At 39.3% G+C, this 7,827-nt stretch overlaps 1 non-coding gene across 1 annotated transcript; it reads left to right on the forward strand.

Moving 5' to 3' along the window:
• Nucleotides 1-337: 337 nt before the first annotated feature.
• LOC122115606 lies at nucleotides 338-444 on the forward strand. The gene has a single exon (XR_006148812.1). It is a non-coding gene; the product is annotated as a U6 spliceosomal RNA (small nuclear RNA).
• Nucleotides 445-7,827: the final 7,383 nt, after the last annotated feature.

The raw sequence follows: 7,827 nt of genomic DNA on the forward strand, positions 1-7,827 counted from the left end.
GCTCTTAAGCAAGGCTTACTTTGAAACTATTAGCTCCACAAAGCTAACTCAGTTACATAAATAAGTACTTGAAAAAGCCATCACCTTAGGACCTAGCTATAAGTGCTTCAAAGTATGATCAAATCTAAAATGAAAAAGCCTTAAAATTGTCATTGACAAAAAAACACAAATGTGAGCAATTGACTGAACAATATAATTTTTTTCCACTATACACATTATTTTAGGGAAATAAGATCAATAGTATTGTTAGGAACAATAAGGTTTCCTTGCTACAAATAGGCACCCAAGGATATAAGCCTGTATAAAGATTGCATCATTAATTACTTAAATTTAGAGGATACTACCTGCTTCAGTAGTACGTATACCCAAATTACAACAATACAGAGATTAACATGACACTTGCACAAGGATAATATGGAAATATGTGAAGTATTCCATATTTTTCGTTCTTCAGTTGCAGAAATGAAAAACAGTTATTAAGAAGTTGATTGCAAAATTACAAGCGTAACAATATATGCAAGTGTTAGAATTAAACATTAGTTTGACATCAGCGTATTAAATCTTCACCTTAGAAAGGCCTTTACATAGAATAAGGCCTTTACAAAACTTTTGAAATTAGTTAACATTGTCATTTTATCCCAAAGAAACATACTACTATAAGAACCTAGAAAAAGGGACTGGGAAGGTGGCTCAGTGGTAGAGAGCTTGCCTTGCATGCTTGAGGCCCTGTGTTCGATTCCTCAGCACAACATAAGCAAAAAAAAGCCAGAAGTGGCGCTGTGGCTCAAGTGGTAGAGTGCTAGCCTTGAGCTGAAGAGCTGAGGTACAGCATCCAGGCCAAGAGTTCAGGCCCACGACTGGACCAAAAAACAAAAACAAAAACAAGAACCTAGAAGAAAGTAATCTTAAATTTTCTATATGGAATGCAATCTGAAAGGACACATTTATTAATAAATATATATATTATAAAACAATGTTGAATTCAAAGTATATCTAGGAAAGAATGAAATAGATTATGGATATTATGCAAACACAGAATACAGAATATTTTAAAATATACTTTTTTTCAGAAAAGAACCAGAAATATCTTTAGTTTCTGTACCACTCATTTCAACAGATAAGATCAAATTATTTCTGATTAAAAAATCTTAAACTGTGCAGAAATCATTACAGATGTACACAAACAACTCACATTTTGACATCAAAGCCAGGCAATTCACTTGGAAAAATTCCACGGAATTTTTACATTAAGATATTGCTGTTATTTGGATTGTGAAAATATTTTGTATGGACACAAAGAATGGACTGGCATTTTGATGTTTAAGAAACGTAACTGATATCTTAACTATGCTAAATAATGCTGCAATGAACATAGTTGTTCTGGTAGCTTTAGTATGGTCTTGTTTGATGCCTCTAAGTAGATGAATGGATTAAGAAAATAGAATCCTATGGAATGGAATTTTATGCCTCCCTCAGAAAGAATGACATTGCCCCATTTGTTAGGAAATGGAAAGACTTGGAAAACAATATATTAAGTGAAGTAAGCCAGGCCCAAAGAAACATATATCCTATGGTTTCCCTTATTTGCAATAACTAGTATATGTCTGAGACAAGCAGAAATGGTCAGATAAGTTGATGTTAGGTGAAATGAACCCCAAGATAAGGATTCAAATGTTTTTTTTTCTTTCTTGCAATTGTTTCTAACATATTTATAAGATGATTTCTTTGTTGCTTTGTATGTCCCTCTACCACTGTATAACCCCCGCTTTAATTGTATTTGGTGTTGGTATGATTTGTGGAGGAGAAGGAAAAAAACAAATTGTTTAAATAGGGATACAGGTTGACCCATTGCAACAATGAGATATACAAGATGTCATGTAGAAAAACGAACTTTACAACTTTGGCCAGGGGGAGGGTTAGTGAGGGGGGAGGGGAGTAGGGGGGAGATGAGAAGTTATGGGAAGGGGAAATAAAGGAGGAGCCAACAATGCTTGGTAAGAAATGTACTCATTACCTTGCCCATGTAATTTTAACCCCTCTGTATGGTGTTTTCACAGTAAAATAATAAAATTCAACAAAAAAAAAGATAAAAGAAAAGAAACTTATCCGAAACATTACAATTTAATAGAACAATTTGTACAGCCTTCCACAACTTCAAAGAGGTAGTGATGCATACTTATCCTTTTGGTAATATCAAAGGCAGTTTCTTCCAAGTTGTTCTTCAGACCTGGTTTGATATAATGTTTCAAGAGAAGGAGATCCAGTGTATTTTTGCTATCTATATTCCCAGGAGCAAGATGCAAGGGAGTCAAGAGGCGTTTAGTTTGGGCATTGGTATCTGCATCATGATGAAGTAAGAAAGACACCACACTGGTATTATTACACGAGTAAGCACTGCACAGGGGTGTCCAGCCATTAACAATTTTTGCATGAATATCTGCTGCTTGAGCCACCAACTCATGGACAATGTGTAAGTGTCCACTGTAGGCTTCCCGATGAAGAGGGGTATATTCATTGTCATCCCTAGTATTCACATGAGTGGCCTTTATGGAAGGTAGTCAGAACACTCTACTAAGCCGATTATTTTCAGCAGCTCAAAGAAGAAATTTGCTTGATCCTACTCCATTTTTTTTCTTGCAATTGATACGATTTCTCACTTTTTCATTTTGTTACTCATCTTCATCAGAATTGCCTAACTAGAGACTTTCAGTGCCAGTGGGAATAAGGTGTCCATGTATTTCCCCAATATTTCATATTTTTTGAACTTGTGGGAAAAATACAGTGAATTTTCTGCATCTTTTTTTTCATGATGATTTATTTTCTCTTTTTACATTTTTATTATTCTAAATCATTCTAACTGGAAAGTTGGGAATTGATGGAGAGCCAAGGAAAGATGTTCCTCCGTATTCAAATGTACAGACTGAAAATGAGGATCACTGTTGTCTTCATGTGCAGCTTCTTCCAGGAATGAGAAAATAGAAGGTGGCTCAGGGGTAGAGTGTTTGCCTTACATGTACGAGCAATGGCAGGTCATGTCCACTTTGCAGCCTTGTCATTCAGACCCACGGTGCAAAGAAAAAGACGTAATACCCCAGCCCTCTGAAGCTTGCCACTTTTTGTGGTATCCTACTTTATTTCTTCCTGCAAACCCTCAGGGCCTAGGATCCCAGGATCGGCTATGGGTCCAGAGACTGCATCACAGCCTAGGGTGATGGAAGCTGAGTCAGAGTTGCCACAACCTGAGTTCAAGCCCCGTGGTTGGCAAAATAAAGAATAAATAAAACAATTAATTAACTATTTAACTAAATTAAAAAGAAATAAACCTCTCTAGTTTGGAATTTCTGCCAGTTTCCTTCCTTAGCCTGGGATTTGAACTCAGGGTCTTGGTAAATCTGTAGCAATGTGAGGGTAGGTGCAGAGTTGCCACTACTTGAGTTCAAACCCCGTGCCAGCCAAAAATAAAAAAAAAGTCACTGAGCTCTGCAGGGGGAGTAGTTGTGGAGATGGGAGGGAAGGGATGGTAGGGGGAAAACAAACAAAGAGGAGGCAACAATGCTCAATAGGAAATGAACTCATGACCTTGCTCATGTAACTGTGATCCCTCTGTACAACATTTTTTGCAATAAAAATGTACAAAAAAAGAAACAATGTAGTGCTCAGAGAAGCACTTTGGAGGTAAGGTAAGGATGTCTGAAAAGCTGTACAAAATTCTACAGTGCTTTTTAAAAAAATGCTCTTTATGGAACTTAATGAACATAACTGCTTTCATTAAAAAAATTAAGCCACTGTCATGGAACTGGGGCCAGTATTTCTGTAATTGCTGTGATTTGATCTCACCCTCCAGGTAACTCTTTTGCACCATGGGTGAAGGGGAAGCTTACTGTCTTTGAGGAAAAAAATTCAGGCTAGAGTTCTGAGGCCCCAAATGAATGCCCTGCAATGGAAAAAAATATTTCTATACATGTGTAATATATGATATATACTTACATATGTATGTTTATTACATATTATTTTTATTATTGATTTTGTATTTTATTTTTTATTTGATTCATTTATTTATTGTTTATTGTATTTAGTATTACTGTACACATAATATTTAGTACATGTTTTACATCTATTATAAAATGATTCACAATAATTTAGGACATTGACTCATTTTCATTTATACTTTATTAAGTTTTGAAACATGATACATAATTAAATGGAAGCATTTGTTACAGTCTTCATATGTTTAGAGTCTCTCCCACAGATGAGTTTTGTCTTCTTTATCTTTGGACACCTTCCTATAGGGATTTCGTTAGATGATTTATAATCAGAGGCCTTTTCTTGAGGATAGGCAAGTTGAGGAATAAAATTGTAAGGGTGGGGCTAGAATTGTGACTTAGTGGTAAGGAGCTTGCTCAGCATGCATGAATCCCATGGTTTGAATCCTCAGTACCACATACTTAGAAAAACTCAGAAGCTGTGGAGTGGCTCAAGTGGTAGATCTCTATTCTTGAGAAAAAGAAGCTCAGAGACAGTACCCAGGCCATAAGATCAAGCCCCAGGACTTTCAAAAATAAAAGGCCAGATTCTGGTGGCTCACATCTGGAAAAGTAGGAAAGCCTGTTAGACTCTTATCTCCAATGAACCACCAAAAGACACTGTGGCTCAATTGGTACTGTTTGCCTTGAGCTGAAGGGCTCAGGGACAGTGCCCAGGCTTGAGTTCGAGACACACAACTGGAAAAAAGTGAGGGTTAATCAAAGTATTTTTCCTATTTGCTAATTAAGAGAATGTTCTCTGGAAAATGAATGCTGATGTATACCAGAATTGGAGTCAGAGCTCAAGGTTCAAGTTTAGTAGATCCATATGCCCAGCCTCTGAGACTCTAGCATTATAACCTTGTGTGCTACAGGGTTCTGAAAGAGTTAACATGCTCCCCAAGCCCTTTGTGATAAGCAGTTGACTTGTTCTGAAAATGTCATTACAGTTCTGAACCTAGCAGAGAATCAGTTGCTCACGCCCATCACCCTAGCTTAGGAGGCTGAGGTCTCAGGATCACAGGGTAAAGTCAGCCAGAGTAGGAAAGACTATGACACTCTGACTTCCACTTCTGAAAGGTCAGATGTTCAAGAGCTTCCTGGGTTTCCCTTGGTGATGAGAATTTACTTGCACTCTAAATGTTCTTACAGTTCTCAAGCTATAGAAGCAGGAAAGAAACATTATTGACCTATCCTGGGTTCAAATTAAGTTCTCATGGTCCAAGCCCTAGCCCTGTTAGCAGGAAGAACTCCACTGTATCACTGTATTTGAAGGACAGAAAATAGTTGCAAAAGCCAGGCTAGGTGAAGAGACCAAGGCCTGCAGGATTAGGAGGCAGAAAAGACACACTCAACAGGAAAGTGAGCTGCAAAACCACTTATTCATTCCAGGCACAACCAGCAACCGTGGGGGGGGGGGACTTCAAACATTTGTTAGAGTTACACCAGGGTCAGGCTTTTCTCAGCTTCTTCAAACAATGACTGATTAACCTTCCTCCCTCAGGTGAAGGGAGCCTCAAGCTATCTTTAGGTTACCAATACAGAGCCAGTTTAGTGTGTGAGTGTGTGTGTGTGTGTGGGGGGGGGGAGGAACAGAGTTGAAAACCCTGATCTCTGGTTTTAAGTAGTGGGTTTTTCACTCTTCATCTGTCAGATTTGAAGGCCCTTCTTCTACCTCGGTGAGTCCATTCTCCTTCATTCTGCCCATCATTAATGCCAATCCCTAGTCCAAGGAGAAGCAGGGCCGTTTCTCTTCTCTCTCCAAGCACCTTAGTTAGAACCTGGCTCTTCCCTCTTGGCTCTGGGGCCCTCATGTGCCTGAGAAGCTGGAGAGAGACAGTCTTCCTGCTCTGTGGTTATGTGAATGCGATACTAGTATCCTGGCAAACTGCAGAAGGCCTCATGACTGCTAATTGTTCCCTTCTTCCCTCTTGACGTCTAAGAACAGATTCATCTATCATCTTTGTATCTATCTATCTATCTATCTATCTATCTATCTATCTATCTATCTATCTATCTATCTATCTATCTATCTATCTATCTACCCACCCACCTACCTACCTACCTATTTATCTCTTTGCCAGTTCTCTGTTGAACTCAAGGCCTGGGCACTATCTGTAGCAATCTATTACTTGAGTCACAGCACCAATTCTGGCTTTTTCTGTGTATGTGCTACTGAGGAATCGAACCCAGGGTTCTTGCATGCTAGGCAAACAGTCTCTCACTAATCCACATTCTCAGCCCCCTCATCTTTTTCTTAATGGTAGTTTTATATAAGTAGGCTGCCATTTTTCATCCCCAAGTTAATTTTTCTGAATACCGGTTACCTCTAAGAAACCTGATCTTGTCTTCCCTTGCCTGATTTGTGATTGTTCCTGTGTTGGCCTCATAATAAAATGTAAATAAACCCTGCTGAGAGCCTAAGTGTGCATCATATAAGGACACTGGCCTGCAACCCTGGAAGAGAAAAGCGATGGGCCTGAAATGAAGATTATGATGCAGTTTGTGCAACAGGCATCTCTGAAAAATAAATCAGTAAATAAAAGCAGAAGCATTGCATATGGTCTGTTTCCACTCAGGGAGGTATTACACACATAAGTAGGTAAGGCACTGATACATAACTTGGCCTTCTCTCTTTGAATTTTTTTTTTGTGGCCATCCCAGGGCTTAAACTCAGGGCCCTATGGAATCCTGAGTTGTGTTACTCAAGGCTGAGGCTCTACCACTGCCACAGCTCCACTTCCAGCCATCTGGTCGATAAAAATTGGACATGAGCACCTCGCCGGCTTTCCTGCCTGCTCTGGCCAGTATCTCCTGCTTGGCTTTGTCTCTCAAAGCTGGAGCTCTACCCTCTGGGCCACTGCTCCATTCTGGTTTACTGGTGGTTTATTGGAGAAAAGAGGCTCACAACTTCCTGCACAGGCTGGCTTTGGACGGCAATCTCCTGAGGAGGATTCTAGCAACTTTCCTCAGGGATTCGCCAAGGAACTGCTCCACACAAACCTTTAGTCTAAATCTCAAGAGGTACTAGAGAAAAACAGAAACTGGAAGATGTTTCTAGTGTGTTCTAGATACTTAAGGTTGGAAACATTCATAATTATTAGGTCATTTTATAGGCAAAAGTAGCACTTCAGACTGCATGAGGATCGTTCCAGGTTTCGATCCACTCATCCTGAGACAGTAAATTTACTGCAGCTCAATGCTAAGTGACTGAACTGGCATGTCCTGTGGACATTTGCTCCCAAATCCTGGAACACTCCTTTCTCACTTTTGGCTGCAAACCTGTGACCAGAGTAGAAGATGAAGAGAGAAAATCGTTTTCAGAGAAAGCAGCTATAAAGAACATTGGGTAGTTTAGTTATAAATTAAAACCAATGGAATGACCCTGTTAAGAAGTCAGCTTGTCCAGAGTAAAAAATGAAGAAGGAAAGAAAAGGAAGTGCCAGTGGCTGCTGACTCTAATCTCAGCTCTGAGGAGGCTGAGATGTAGAGAACCTTAGTTTGAATCCAGCCAGTATTGGAAAGTCCATGACACTGTTATTTCTAAGAGATCACAGAAAAGCCCAGATGTGGGGCTGCGACTGAAGGTTAATGCAATACCTGAGCAAAAGCAGCTCAGGGATAATGCCTAGGCTCATAATCCAACCCCAGGACCTGCCCTCGCAAAAAGGGCCTGTACCTCCATGTCTTTGCATATGTATGGATGTTCCTTTAGGTATAGTTTCAGAGTACTCATAATGAACAGCACCAAACTAAGAAATTTGTTTTTAATACAATGATTTCATAGCATAGAGAGTGCTTTCGA

The sequence above is a fragment of the Dipodomys spectabilis genome, unplaced genomic scaffold (assembly GCF_019054845.1).
Source record: "Dipodomys spectabilis isolate Male_0828 unplaced genomic scaffold, ASM1905484v1 ptg000121l, whole genome shotgun sequence".
Lineage (NCBI taxonomy): Eukaryota > Metazoa > Chordata > Mammalia > Rodentia > Heteromyidae > Dipodomys > Dipodomys spectabilis.